Genomic DNA, 15,378 nt, shown 5'->3' on the forward strand with positions numbered 1-15,378 from the left:
CTGAGGCCAGATTTGAACTCAGGAGGATGAGTCTTCCTGACTCCAGGCTTGGTGCTCTATCTGCTGGGCTACCTAGCTGCCCTACATATTATATATACTCTAGTAAACTATATATTATAGTTTATATATTATCCCCATTTCATAGATGAGGAAACTGAGACAAAAAAAATAAAAGAGGTTACATGAGTTTCCCAAGGTCACATAGCTAGTAAGTGTCTAAGGCAGGATTTGAACTCGGGTCTTCCTGACTCCAAATCTACTTGTCTTTCCACCTCACCACAGTTGCTTCATATTTATATGGGTGTATGTTGTATTCCTCCATAGAGAATGTAATTTCTTTGAGGAAAGAGATTGCTTCATTTATGCTATGTAGTCCTAACTCCTCACTCAGTGTCATGCACACGCAATGCTTGTTTTGTTTCCTTTTTCAAAAAATTAATTTTATTTTCAATTCACAGAACAAAGCAAGCACTTCCCTAATGCAGTAAATAAAAAAGATGATTACTCATGAAACTGCCAATCTACCACACTGGGGGGCAGCAGAAAGAGTGCTGGGTTTATAACCCCAAGTTTCCTTCAGTTTCATCTTCAAATGTACAACAAAGCTATCATGTAAATTTCTTTTTGTTGTACAGTTTTTAGTAGATTTTTATTAATCTTTTTTGTTTTGTTATAGCCTAGGTTCCCCAGTTTGTCTCTTTTCCCTCCCTCCCAGAGAGCTATCCCTTATTGTTGGATTTTTTTTTTTTAAACTGGTAGGACTCGTCACAGTTCCCACTCTGTGAGTAAAGCTTTAAGTGTGAAAGGCTGATCCCCTTCACTAGGATTGGGACTTTAGGTGGGACTGCAATGGTGCAGGTCAGCTAATAGAATAACAAAGGCTTGGCTCACTTTATGGTGCATGGAGGATCTTATTCAAAGATTCACATGTATCTCGAGTTTCTTAGCCTGTTGGTTGGCCTGGGAGCCCCATGGTGTTGGCCCAAGAAGCAGGAAAACTTGATTTCTGTACAGGACACTCCTTAATCTTCTAAAACACTTTGTCCTTGTAGGCCACAACCCTCTATCGGGTATCTGGCAGAACAGGCTCCACACTTCTGGGGCCCATCCGTCACTGGCCATGTTTCCATTCCTGGCTTGTTCTGGGATGGCAGCCGGCCCCGACGCAGCTGAGTGATCACCAGTACTGCTCCGAGTTATCTCTCCCATTATCACCGTCTGCCCCCATGACTACCGAATGACAAACAAAGTGTAATGAGGGCATAATTCACTCATTTGAAATGGCATGCTGCTCCCTGGTTTACCTTGAAGTGATACAACCCTGTTCTCTAGAGTCAGAACAAGCTGTCCATTGAGATAATCTCATTTCCGACAGATTGCATCACTGGTTTTGGTCGCTTCCTTTGCTACCCCTGCCTCCCTTCCCTTAACACCAAGACCGAACCAAACCACAGATAACATAAATCACGACTTGTGGAAATGATACTATGATCTGGCATATTCAATATGACACAGCCTAAAAGTTAGATTATTCCCTGGCTATCTTCGACTTTCTGCCCCGCCCCAACACTGTATGTCTACCAAGCACAACAGTTTTAAAGAACCATTGAAAAGGAAGTACCAGTCTCCTTCTCTACCCACCAAAGCTAGTCTGTAGGATGTGGGAGACAGGAGTACCCTGGGAAAAGCACTGACCTTGGAACCAGAAGAAACTAGGTTAGTGTTGTCACAATAATGATTAATGAACAAACATTTATTAAGTGCCTACAATGTGCCAGGCACTGTACTCGGTGCTGGGTATACAAAGACAAAAATAAAACTGTTTCTGCCCTCAGGAAGCTTATATTCTATCAGGGAGGCAACATGTACATGCATAAGTATAGGGTGGCTGATGGAGGGGATGATGGAATCAATCAATTATTCACCCCCTACTCTATGTAAAGAGCTCTGTATAAACCCTGACACTTTTATTAGGTTCAATCAAAGATATTAAACTAGTCAGGAACAGTCTCGAATCAATTTGGAAGAAGTAAAATGTTTCCAGCCCTTGGACAGAACAAAATGATGCTTTACAAAAAGTGTATTAGGATCAGTGGAAGACTGGGTCATACCCTGTGGGGCTTGGATGAAAGAAATCCAGCCTGCCAGCTTCAATGGGATTTGGGAGAGTGAGCCACAAAGCCTGTGCCAGATGGGTATGTACAAAATAGCTACAAAATCAATTCCGGGTAGCTTAATGGGGGGAGCTCACTCGAAGTAGAGGGGCTCGAGAAACTTCATGTGGAAGATGAAACGGAAGGAAACTCAGGGTTATAAGAAGAGGAGACAAGAAGCAGGGCAGGATGCGTTCTAGGCGTGAGAAAGCCTGTGAACAAGGACTGAGGCTGGAGATGGCGCTCCTTGGAAATTATCTGGTCTTGGACAAATCCTTTAAATTCTCTGACTCTCAGCTTCCTTCTTTGCATAATAAGGAGAGTAACTCTCGTACTGTCTTCCTTCTAGAGTTATTGTGAAGCTCAGACATCCATCTTGAATGCTGTGTTCAACTGTGGGGGTCATGTTTTAGAGAAGACTTTAATGAGCCCCTTAGTGTCCAAGGGAGAGTCACTGGAATGTTGAAGGGACTCAAGTTCTTGCCAGTTGAAGGAAATGCGAGAGTTTCACCTGCAGAATAGAAGCCTTTAAGGGGGGAGGGGATGTGGTAGCTAGTGTTTGAAGGGATGTAGGTTGGAAGAGGGATTACACCCCAGAGGGCAGTGGATAGAGTTGACAAAGAGGCCAATTTAGAACTAAGAAAAAAATAAATAATAACTAAGAAAAGCTTCTTCAAAAGTAGAACTCTCCAAAAGTGAATGAGTTGCCTTGGGAGGCAGGGGTTTCCCCGTCAATCCAGATCTTTAATTACAGGCTGATGACCATATGCTGGATAGCTTTTTGCTGATGGGTTCTTTTTCCAGGATTGGACTAGGTGGCTGTTGGGGTCTCATCCACCTGGGAGATTCTGGGTGATTTTGTAAAATGCAATAATAGATACAAAGTGCTTCATAAGCATCAGCACCTGTTATGGATGAGGTCAGAGAGCAGTCTCTCACCAGTCACTCCGTCCTCTCCTCTCGGTTCAGGGCCGAAAAGTCCCACTGTGTAGCTTGGAATATGTAGATCTGGTGATTATTTTCTTTTCTAATGCATATCAATGAGGGTTATAAAAGGAGCAGAACAAAAATGAATAGCTTCACATGCTGAAGAAAGGTAGAGAAGTCTGATGAATGCAATCCAATTTCCCTGCCTCTAAATAGATCATTATTAAATTAACTAGGAGCATTTTGCATTGCCAAAATAAATACAAGATGCAAATTATGGTGGATTAATTCAGACTTACTCATACTGTTATCTGCTGGGTGCCTGTATAACACCTTGCTAAAGAAAAAATAATACATGATAATTTACATCCTGCTGTCCCTCTCCCTTCCCTTCCCTTCCCTTCCCTTCCCTTCCCTTCCCTTCCCTTCCCTTCCCTTCCCTTCCCTTCCCTTCCCTTGCCTTCCCTTCCCTTCCTTTCCCTTCCCTTCCCTTCCCTTCCCTTCCCTTCCCTTCCCTTCCCTTCCCTTCCCTTCCCTTCCCTTCCCTTCCCTTCCCTTCCCTTCCCTTCCCTTCCCTTCCCTTCCCTTCCCTTCCCTTCCCTTCCCTTCCCTTCCCTTCCCTTCCCTTCCCTTCCCTTCCCCTTCCATGCCCTTCCCTTCCCCTTCCATGCCCTTCCCTGCCCTCCTGCCTCCTCCCTTCCCCTCCCATCCTCTCCCTACCCCCCCTTCCCTCCCCTCCACTCCCATCCCCTCCCTTCCCCTTGTGATCATGGACAAGTCACTTCACTTTTCTAAGGGTCAGTTTCCTCATTTACATAACAGGTACATAAATGGGGGCATCTAGGTTGCACAGTGGATAGAGCACAGAGCCTGGGGTCAGGAAGACCTGTTTTCCAATCCGATCTCAGACACTTACTAGCTGTGTGTCCCTGGGCAAGTCACTTCACCCTGTTTGCCTCAGTTTCCTCATCTGTAAAATGAGCTGGAGAAGGCAATGGCAAACCACTCCAGTACCTTTGCCAAGAAAACTCCAAACCACCTACTTAACAGGGTTTTTGTGAGGAAAAGCCTTCGTAAAGGGCCATATAACTGTGAGCTAATGTTGCTTCACATCTCTCTCTCTCTCTCTCTCTCTCTCTCTCTCACACACACACACACACACACCGCTAATTTCCTGACTTTATTTTTAAACTTAGGGAGTAAACTGTTGTTTAAGCCAGGCAGCTGTAATTCTTTCCAGCTGGGTTTCTTTAGAAATGCTTAACAATGTCTCAAACTCTCTAATTTAATTTGGTTTTAGTATTTCTTAAATCACACTGCAAGATCATAACCTGATTTATCACCCACTCGGAAGCTAAATATAGACAACAATATAAGAGGTTAATATTGCTCAGCAGTGAGCATTCCTTCCAAGAAAGACATACACCAGTAGAGGCAAGCCAGTGTCCCCCAAACAAACCAAGAGGTTGGGTAAACAAGCCATTCAGCAATTATTTTAGGATCTCATAGAAACCCAACTGTCCCCTAAGCAAGGCTCACTGGGGATGTTCTGCACCAAGAAATAATTGGAAGTTGGAGTCAGTGACAGAGGAAAGAGAGGAAGAGCTGAATCTTGGCCCTTATTAGCTGAAGGCAAGCATCTCTGTAGGAAAGGTCATTGCTGGTAGGGTTCATGCTGCTTCTGGAATACTGGGTTATTCCTAAGGGCATAGCCAGGGCACAGGAGAAAAGTTGGAAGTTGGAAGACCTGGAATTTTTAATTGATTTCAGCTCATTTCAATTCAGTTTAATTCATCACATATTCATACATTAATTCCATGCCTTCTATGTGCAGCACTGGGCAAAGATGAAAGGGAGGGAGAGAGAGAGAGAGAGAGAGAGAGAGAGAGAGAGAGAGAGAGAGATGGAGAGGGAGAGGGAGAGACAGAGTGATAGTGAGAGATTGAGAGAGAGAGAGAGAGAGAGAGAGAGAAAGGAAAGAAGGAAGAAAGTAAAAAAGGAAGGAGAGAGAAAGACAGAAAGAGAGAGGAAGGAAGAAAGAAAGAAGGAAAGAAAGAGAAAGAAAGAAAGAATCCCTGCCTTCAAGGAGCTTGCATTCTACAGAGGAGAAATCATATATATGCAGAAAAGTAAATACAAAATATGTCATAGGGGGGCAGAGCCAAGACGATGGCTGGAAATCCCTCCACACACCTGTAAAACATGACTCTGAACAAATTCTAGAGCTGTGGAATCCACGAAATAGCAGAAGGAAGCAGGTCTCCAGCCCAGGAGAGCCAGGATGGTCACTGGGAAGGGTCTATCACATGGTGCTGGGGGCGGAGTGCAACCCAGCATGGGCCCCGCCAGGATAGACTAGACTGGGAGTTGGCCGGAGCAGACTTTAGGGCCATGAATCATTGAGCTGTGGCAGTTACCAGATTTTTCAACCCACAAATGCCAAAGACCATGGAGCAGGTTAGTGGGAAAACTGCTAGATCGGGTTAGAAAGCAGTCCTGGCCCCAGCCCTGGGGGTGGCAGAGGTGGCACAGCGGTGGTGGTGGCAGCAGCAGCAACAGCAGCAGGAAGCTCCTGTGGCTGCTTCCAGAGCTCCAACATCAGCTGCTTCCAGAGTCCCTGGATCACACGGTGGGAAGAATCAAGAGGTGGATCAGAGTGGGAGTACAGGGAGTGCTTTGCCCTGCTTGGATCTGAGTTGCAATCCTGGTTGGCGATTCTGGGAGGAGCTTGCAGCGACAGTGGAGTAGAAGTAGCTCTGAAAACAGTAGCCCAGCCCCTAAGGCTTGGGACAAAGCACTCTCTACTCTACAAGCAGTCATACCTTGACAAAAACCTCAAAGGTCAAGTAGTTGGCTGGGAACTTGGCCAGGCAGCAAAAAAGGATGCAGACTCAGACTCAGACTCTAGAATCTCTTTTTGGTGACAAAGAAGATCAAAACATACATCCAGAAGAAGTCAACAAAGTCAAAGAGCCTACATCAAAAGCCTCCAAGAAAAATATGAATTGGGCTCAGGCCATGGAAGAGCTCAAAAAGGATTTGGAAAAGCAAGTTAGAGAAGTAGAGGAAAAACTGGGAAGAGAAATGAGAGTGATGTGAGGAGACCATGAAAAACAAGTCAATGACTTGCTAAAGGAGACCCAAAAAATACTGAAGAAAATAACACCTTAAAGAATAGACTAACCCAAATGGCAAAAGAGCTCCAAAAAGCCAGTGAGGAGAAGAATGCCTTGAAAGGCAGAATTACCCAAATGGAAAAGGAGGTCCAAAAGACCACTGAAGAAAATACTACCTTAAAAATTAGATTGGAGCAAGGAGAAGCTAGTGACTTTATGAGAAACCAAGATAACTATAAAACAGAACCAAAGGAATGAAAAAATGGAAGACAATGTGAAACACCTCATTGCAAAAACCACTGACCTGGAGAATAGATCCAGGAGAAATAATTTTAAAATTATTGAACTACCTGAAAGCCATGATCAAAAAAAGGAGCCTAGATGTCATCTTTCAAGAAATTATCAAGGAAAACTGCCCTGATGTTATAGAACCAGAGGGTAAAATAGAAATTGAAAAAATTCACCAATTACCTCTTGAAAAAGATCCCAAAAAGAAAACTTCTAGGAATATTATAGCCAAATTCCAGAGATCCCAGGTCAGGAAGAAAATTTTGCAAGCAGCCAAAAAGAAACAGTTTGAGTATTGTGGAAACACAATTGGGATAACACAAGATCTAGCAGCTTCTGCATTAAGGGATCGAAGAACTTGGAGTATGATATTCTGGAGGTCAAAGGAGCTAGGATTAAAACCAAGAACCACCTACCCAGCAAAACTAAATATAATGCTCCAAGGCAAAATATGGATTTTCAATAAAATAAAGGACTTTCAAGCTTTTTCAGTGAAAAGACCAGAGCTGAATAGAAAATTTGACTTTCAAACATGAGAATCAATAGAAGCATGAAAAAGTAAACAAGAAAGAGAAATCATAAGGGACTTACTAAAGTTGAACTGTTTTGTTTACATTCCTACATGGAAAGATGATGTGTGTAATTCATGAGACCTTTCTCAGTATTAGGGGAGTTGAAGGGAATATAGACAGAGGGTATAGGATGAGTTGAATGATGAAAAAATAAAATAAATTTAAGGGGTGAGAGAGTATATATTGACAGAGGGAGAAAGGGAGAGATAGAATGGGGTAAATTATCTCACATAAAGATGGCAAGAAAAAGCAGTTCTGTTGGAAGGGAAGAGGGGGCAGGTGAGGGGGAATGAGTGAATCTTGCTCTCATAGGATTCAACTTGAGGAGGGAATAACATGCACACTCAATTGGGTATCTTACTCCACAGGAAAGTAAGGGGAAGGGGATAAAAAAGGTGGGATGATAGAAGGGAGGGCAGATACGGGGAGGAGGTAACCAAAAGCAAACACCTTTGAAAAGGGACAGGGTCAAGGGAGAAAACTGAATGGACGGGGACAGGATAGGATGGAAGGAAATATAGTTAGCCTTTCACAACATTAGCATTGTGGAAGTGTTTTACATGATGATACATGTGTGATCTATGTTGAATTGCTTGCCTTCCTAGGGAGGGCGGGTGGGAAGGAAAGAGGGGAGAGAATTTGAAACTCAAAGTTTTAAAAGCAGATGCTTAAAAAAATAAAAAAAGTTGTTTTTTGCATGCAGCTGGGAAGCAAGATATATAGGGAATGGGGCATAGAAATCTATCCTGCCCTATAAGACAGTAAGGGGAAAGGGGATGGGGGGAGTGGGGTGAAAGAGGGGAGGGCTGACTGGGGAACAAGGCAATCAGAATATATGCCATCTTGGAATCGGGGGGAGGGTAGAAATAGGGAGAAAATCTGTAACTCAAAATCTTGTGGAAATCAATGTTGAGAACTAAAATATTAAATAAAATTTTTTTTTAATTTTTAAAAAAAGAATTTTATTTTGACAGTTGATAAAGTGCTGACCTTGCATGTAGGAAGACCTGGGTTTAAATTCTACCTTTGATATTTATGAGCCACATAACCCTGGAACAGTTACTGACATTCTTTGGCCTCAGTTTCTTTATCTATAAAAATGAAAGAATTAAACTCAATGACCTCTAAGGTTCCTTTCAGCCCTAAACTTATGATAAATCCTACCTTGGCTTACAAGTATTTGCATAGACTCTGAGCAGTGAGGATAATGAATCCCCTGAAATGTCCACATTATTCAGATTCACAATGTACATTTCTATTAGGCTGGAACTAATTGCCACATTTTACATAATAATAACTTTGAATAGTGCAAAGTTGAATACACGTAACTACTGCCAGGGATTAATTATTTCTACCAATTGGGACAAGCCTATATTCATATTTATGAAGACTGATTTGAATTTTGTAGGCTTTGAGCAGTCAAGCCCTACAAAATGAGAATTGCCATGTGGTCATCTCTGCATTTTTTTTTTATAATTGGTAATTGTTGCATTAAGTTCTGCTTCCAAAATACCTGTGGTTTTGCTAGTTTAGGGTAGTGATCACCTCATTCATTTCACTTGGAAAATGAAGAATGGATCCCAGTGACTCTTTTGGTACTCTTCCTCACTCCATTCCCTTGTTTTTCTACAAAATGTCAAGTTCTGCAAGTTGATATGATCTGTACTGATTTCTTTTTTCTTAATTAGTTGAACTCAGTGACTTCCCACTCTAAATCTGTGGTCCTATGATCTTAATTTTTTTTCATTAATGGTTCAATTCAATTACATAACCATTAAATTTCAGTATATGTTAATTTGGGGACTCAAGAATATATAAAAGTTTGTTCTGTTGTAATTAATAGTAATCACTGTAGAAAACTGTCCCTTGGAGAAGTTTTTTTTTTTTTTTTTAGCAACAAATTACCTTCACGAGGCAAGGCTATGCCAAATATATAAAAAATAGTTTTGAGATGGACCGTAACAGAGGGAGATCAGGAAAGGCCTCTCACAGAAGGTGGTACTTGAGCTGAACCAAGAAGGTAGCTCCAAGTTCCAAGAAGCATAAAGGAGAAAGGGAGAGCATTCCAGGAATATGAGAAAACCTGAGTAAAGGTGTGGAGGTAGGAGATGGCATGGCACAGAAAGAGAATAACAAATAGACCTTTCTGGCAGGAACATAGAACTCATGGAACTCATGAGGGGAATGATGTAAGATTAGTCTGGAAAGAAAAGTCAGAACCAACTTGTGACTCCAACCAATATTAAATGAAATAATATTTGTAAAGCACTTCACACAGTGCCTGGCACATAGTAGGTGCTTAATAAATGATTGTTTCCTTCTCTATCCTTCCCTTTTCTGACAAAATCACTGTAGCTGTTTTATGGCTCAACTTCTGTCCTCAACTAGAGTATAAAAACAGTGAATATATTTCTTAGACTAAATTAGCTGCTGAATCTCTTTAAATTTTAGTTTTATTTTTAATTAACAAAGATTTATTTTTTCCCCTCCCATCTTCCCCTCTCCCCGCAATTGGAAGAAAAAGAAAAGGAAAAACCAATCCCTTGTAACAAATATACATAGTGAAGCAAAATGAATTCCCACATTGGCCATGTTTGTAAATGTATTTCTCATTATGGCTGCTGCAAATGATGACTCCCGTGTGCAAAGTACCAGGAGAAGAGACATATAGCTGCTGCTCATGTAGCAAGAACAAAGCATAAAACATGCATTGCCCAGGTGCTCTGTTGGTATCTACAGAATGTCAGGGGATCTGGAGGAAGCCCTCAGCAAATTTCAGGGGTTGTCAGGAGGTAGGTGGTGGAACCCTCTTATTGAGGATTTACAGGAGAACATGGGCAAAAGTCTCAGAGGAAAAGAAGAAATGGATTGTGTCATAGGCTGAGTCTGATTCAGGCTGGTCTGGTGTTTCAGGTGTGGAATTAGAATGAAATCAGGTGCTCTTAGACCATCTAACAGTTAACAAAAAGGAGTCTATTTAGCTGTAGAAAAGATACTCAACAAGGGTGAAGTATTGATTCAGTTAGAGACAGCTTCCCTTCCTCTGTGGTGGCCATGCTGGTCTATGGGTCACACCTTAAGGAGCCACCCTTTCCTCCTCCAGGGCTGGATACAAGGACCCTGCATCAATAGCTGAGTTAATGAAATGTTGGAGATGATTTCACTACATTTTGAGAAGGGGTTCTTAATCTCTTTGGTGTCTTAGACCCACTTAGCAGTCTAGTGATGTCTAATGACCCGCTCCTCAGAAAAATATTTGTAGCTCAATTAAAAATGGAAGGAAATGGTCAATTTTAGTTGGACATTAGTGAAAATAAAACCTTAAAAGCACTCTACAGATGCTAGGAATTATCATTACTGAGTCAGCTAGGTGATGTTGTAGATACCGTACCGCACCTAGAGTCAAGAAGACTCATCTTCCTGAGGTCCAATCCAGCCTCAGATGCTTACTACCTATGTGATCCCAGGCAAGTCACTTAACCCTGTTTGCCTCAGTTTCCTCATCTGTAAAATGAGCTAGAGAAGGAAATGGCAAGCCACTCCAGTTTCTCTGTGAAGAAAACTCCAAATGGGGTCATGAAAAGTTAGTCACAAGACTGAAAGGTGACTGAACAACAAACAACAATAATATTAGTAAAGCACATGTTTGTGATGCCAATAGAAAAAAATGTCAATTAGGGTTGCTTAATTAAATCTATTTCTAGTGATACCTGCTGGGCTTCTGTTTAATACCTTATGGTAGGAGTTTTTAATCTGGGTTCCATCAGCTTTAAAAAACATATTTTGATAACTGTTTCAATATAGTTGGTTTTCTTTGCAAACCTATGTATTTTATTTTATGCATTTAAAAACATTATCCTGAGAGGAGGTCCATAAGCTCCACCAGACTACCAAAAGGGGTCCATGACACAAAAAGGTTAAAAATTCCTGCCTTAGAGAACATGGGCTGGACTTGAGATTTCACTGGTATAGGAAATTCCCAGGTGAGGAAGGACCTTCTACCAATGCAGGTCAGCATTTTGTCTGAGAGTTTGGGAATCTAATCTGAGATGAGAGGGGTTAACAGGGAAAGGGTCTCTGAACTGAGGGAGTCACAGGGGATCTATGGTTTAAACAATCTTCTCTTTTTTCATGGTCAGAAATATCAAGGAAGGATTAATAAGAGGTTGCTATAAGGTGCAAACTGTTTACCTATTTTTTTTTCTTTCTTCACTTTGGGATTACTTCCAAACTAGCTGCCCTCCTTCATTTCTCTAGAACAATGAAGCTATTAATCTTGCCATTTACTTTTGACTTTTATAAAATTTAATCCTTATTTTTCCTTAAAACAAATTCTATAGAGTGGTACCCCAAAACTTATTAAGATATTTCAGAAGGGGGTGAGTTCCTGGAATTACCACAAAGTCCTGGGAATTCTCCCCTGTGATCTTAAAATGATTAATCTTCAAACTTCTTAATCTTCTAAGATGTTTTTAGTAGTTCTACAAACTTTGATTATCTGACAAATTCTGTAATCCCAACACAGCCAAAGCTGAAATGACAGAAAAAAAGTGTCTTGCAAATTTTTTCTCTTTTCTTATAACCTAATCTCCCACAGAAAGTTTAAAGTAGGGGTTAGTCCTGCTTACTGGGACAATTGCTTCCACTATAAAAGTTCATTAATCTTTTCCAGTGTTCTAAACTCTCTGGCTACAGCCCTTAGAAGTTTTTCTGGTTGTCTGCATTTTAAATCTTTCAAGGTAACAGAATCTAGCTCACAACACAAACACAACACAGAAATTTTACATTTTACAAAGGCAAAGACACAGACAAAACAAGACAGATACAGACACAAACAGTTCTAACAAAGCGTGCAATTACAATTCTAATTTTATAGAGGCATACAGTTACTGAGGTGTGCAGTTTAAGAGACAGGGGAATGCAGAGAGGCCAATTAACAGAGGTATGCATCTTGAGAAAGGATATCCTTATCTGAGTGATCTGACATGAACCAGGTCATTGGAGGGGCCCTGTAATTTTCTTCACAAAGAATGGTGACTTTAACCAATGTGGGAGGATTGGAGCGGTGACAAGGGCAGAGGACTCATCAGACGAGGTAGGGTTTTGGACTCTGGAAAAGTAAATGTCCCGTGGCACCTGGTTCATTCCCACTGGTACCAGAGAGTCCAAAAACCTGGTTCTGTGTCCAATCCCACTTCTGACACCAATTAATGTCAACCAGATGGAATAGACCACTAACTTGTGGGTGGTCAGAGTTAAACAGAGCGGGCTAGAGACAGTAGAGTCAGGAATCAAACAGAAGTTTAATTTCAAAGGGAGGGAAATGACTTTCAAGCAAGGAGGCAGATTAGACACATGTGCCAGGGGCCTGCCCCTAGTGGGGGGGGGGTCCCTGCTTAATGTGGCCACATCTCAATGCTTATACCAATCACTGAGCAGTGAGCTCTTGCCTTGACAATGAGGGGTGACGGCCACAATGTGACAAGTCTGATCCGTAGTAGGTCTTCATGACCAGAACATGGATACAGCAGGGGCTTGTCCAAGCTCAGAGAATACCTCGTGCAGGTCAAAGCAATATAATAATTATATGATTTTGCCAGAGGGTGAGCGTGAAGGATGGTTGTTATGCCAAGCTCAGGGCACAGCTTGCTTGCTGCATGTCTCCTAATATCTTGACATGTTTGATCCTTATTTAATCCTCAACAATCCAACAAGGTAGTTGCTATTATATACCCCCATTTTGAAGATGAGGAAACAGAGGCAAACGGGGTTAAGTGACTTGCCCAGGGTCTCACAGTCAGTTGGCGTCCACGGTGGGGCTTGAACCAGGTGGCCTAATGAACAAGAAACACTGAATTTGGGGTCACGAGACCCGAGTTCCAGTCCCAGCTCTGCCGCTTAATTCCCTCCCAAGGCCCTTCACCTCCCTGGGCCTCAGTTTCTTCATTTATACAACAAGGAGTTTGTACAAGGTGGAATCTGAGGTTCCTTCCATCTCCAGCTCTAGAATCCTGTGATGAGGATATGATCCTAGGAGGTAGCCACGTGCCTCAGTGGGTAGAACGCTGGGCCTGGCATCAGAAAGGCCTGAATTCAAATCCTGGCTCAGGTGCTTCCTAGCTGTGTGACCCTGGGCAAGTCTCTTAATCTCTGCCTCAGTTTCCTTATCTGTAAAATGGGAATAGCAATGATAATTAATAATAACACCAGCCTCCCGGGGAGGTTATGAAGATTAAATGACATAATAAATTGTAAAGCATTTAGCACAGTGCCTGGCACATAGTAAGCCCTTAATAAATTTCTCCATTCATTCAATCATCTTTCTGCGGCGGGGGGGCATGGGGCATTTAAATCTTAGAAGTGGTAAGTGGCTGACTTGGTGAGAACAGATTATTTATTAATAGTGCTTTGTGTGTAAGAAGGCGATTTATTTTGGCTTTGGCCAGGAGGAATGCCTGTCTCTATTTTCTAGCTGGTAGGAAGTCAAAGGAATACAGTGCAGAAACCTGACAATGTGGTTTCTTCAATGACACTCAGATATTCCCAAGGAAAGATTGGAGGGTGAGGTGTTATTGACCCAACAGAGAAAGAATGCTTTACATGTTTTCTTGCTTGCAGAATTTACCTTAAAAAAACCCCAACAAGTTAATTATTTTCAAATTAACTCTAGAAATGGGTTAGCTCTGAGGGGAGAGGATGGGAAGATAGGAAGAGAGCAGCTGGAGCCCCTTGCTTGGCTGAGCTATGCTAGAGGAGGAAATGTATTGATTCCTCTGGCTGTCGAGCCAAGAGCCATTTAATAAATGACTTTTCTGAAATACCAATTAATCCCCCCACTAATTAATCCCCTAATAGCTTAAGGGTTCTAATGCAGTTTACCAAGTTCATGAACCAAGACATCTAGGTTGGTTCCACTTTAGATAAACACAACAGATGAAAATTCACGTTCACAAGAAAGACAAAATTAAGGCTGCATCTGTGTTTAATTTTTTTTTTTGTAGAAGGGGATACACTGAGAAGAGATAAGAGGATGCCTTTCCTTCCTTCTTGGCAGAGTGTGGACTACTTGTGCCCCACCTGTGGTGAAGCCTTTCAAGCTCATGTGGCTGTGCACAGCCTGACACCCCAACGTCGTGATGTCATTTTGGTCCCTTTGAGCATGTGGGACAAAAAATAAGGACAACAACAGAGTGAGGGGGCCATGCTTGTGGATCACAGCACCTACTGTTGGCATCAATTATTGTGAGTTAAGTTTCACTAGACTGCTTTTCTCCCTCTTTCTTTTTCATTCTTTTATTCTCTAAGGGATGAATCTCTGCGTGACGTAGGGGGAGGAATAAATTCAGAAGTGAAGGTGATGTAAGAAAAAAACAAACGAGATATCAACATGATTTTTTAAAAATAAGGGATTCATCAACTGAAAACTGTATTGAGTATTATAATATTGCAATATTTTATGATCATATCATAATATCACATAATTGTATTGCTTAATTTTTGACCCAGAGAAGAGTTGAGAGATTATATCACTCTTCCTTCACTGAAGAGGTGGGGAGGGGCCCTATGCGTATGGAACACTGCCTCTACTTTCATCAACAGTCAAGGTATTATTTGCTGAGCTGCCCTTTTGTTTCTTAGACTCAGTATGTCCAAAACTGAACTCATCTTTTTTTTTTGGAGGGGGGAAGGCAGGGCAATTGGGGTTAAGTGACTTGCCCAAGGTCACACAGCTAGTAAATGTGTCAAGCATCTGAGGCCAGAGTTGAACTCACATCCTCCTGACCCCAGGGCTGGTGCTCTACTCACTTCACCACCCAGCTGCCTCTCTCATTACCTTTTCTTCCAAGCCCTCCCCTCTTCTTCCCTTCCCTATTACTATCAAAGGCATCACTGTTTTCCCAGTCACCCAGACTTGCAACCTAGGGCTAATCCTCTACTCTATACTCACCCTACCCCACACATCCAATCTGTTGCCAAGTCCTAGTGTAACATCTCTTGTATATGGCCCCTTCTCTCCTCTGACACGGCCACCATCCTGGTACAGTTCCTGACCACCTCAAGAGAGGAATATTGCAATAACATGTGGTTGGTCTCCCTGACCCAACTCTCTTCCCACTCCCCTCCATCCTCCACTCAGATGTCAGATTGATCTTGCACATTCAATAAACTCAATGGCTATCGACTGCCTCCAAGATCAAATATACAATCTTCTGTTGGGCTTTTAAAGCCCTTTATAACTTGACACTTTTCAGGCTTCTTACTCCCTTCCATGTACTCAGCAATTCAGTGACATCGATGTCTTTGCCATTCCTCTCCCATGGC

At 42.0% G+C, this 15,378-nt stretch overlaps 1 pseudogene; it reads right to left on the bottom strand.

Annotated features, from left to right (window-relative positions):
- Window positions 1-1,177: 1,177 nt before the first annotated feature.
- Window positions 1,178-15,378, bottom strand: part of LOC118851207 — a 28,334-nt pseudogene continuing 14,133 nt past the window's right edge.

This window comes from Trichosurus vulpecula, chromosome 5 (genome assembly GCF_011100635.1).
Source record: "Trichosurus vulpecula isolate mTriVul1 chromosome 5, mTriVul1.pri, whole genome shotgun sequence".
In the NCBI taxonomy this organism is placed as follows: domain Eukaryota; kingdom Metazoa; phylum Chordata; class Mammalia; order Diprotodontia; family Phalangeridae; genus Trichosurus; species Trichosurus vulpecula.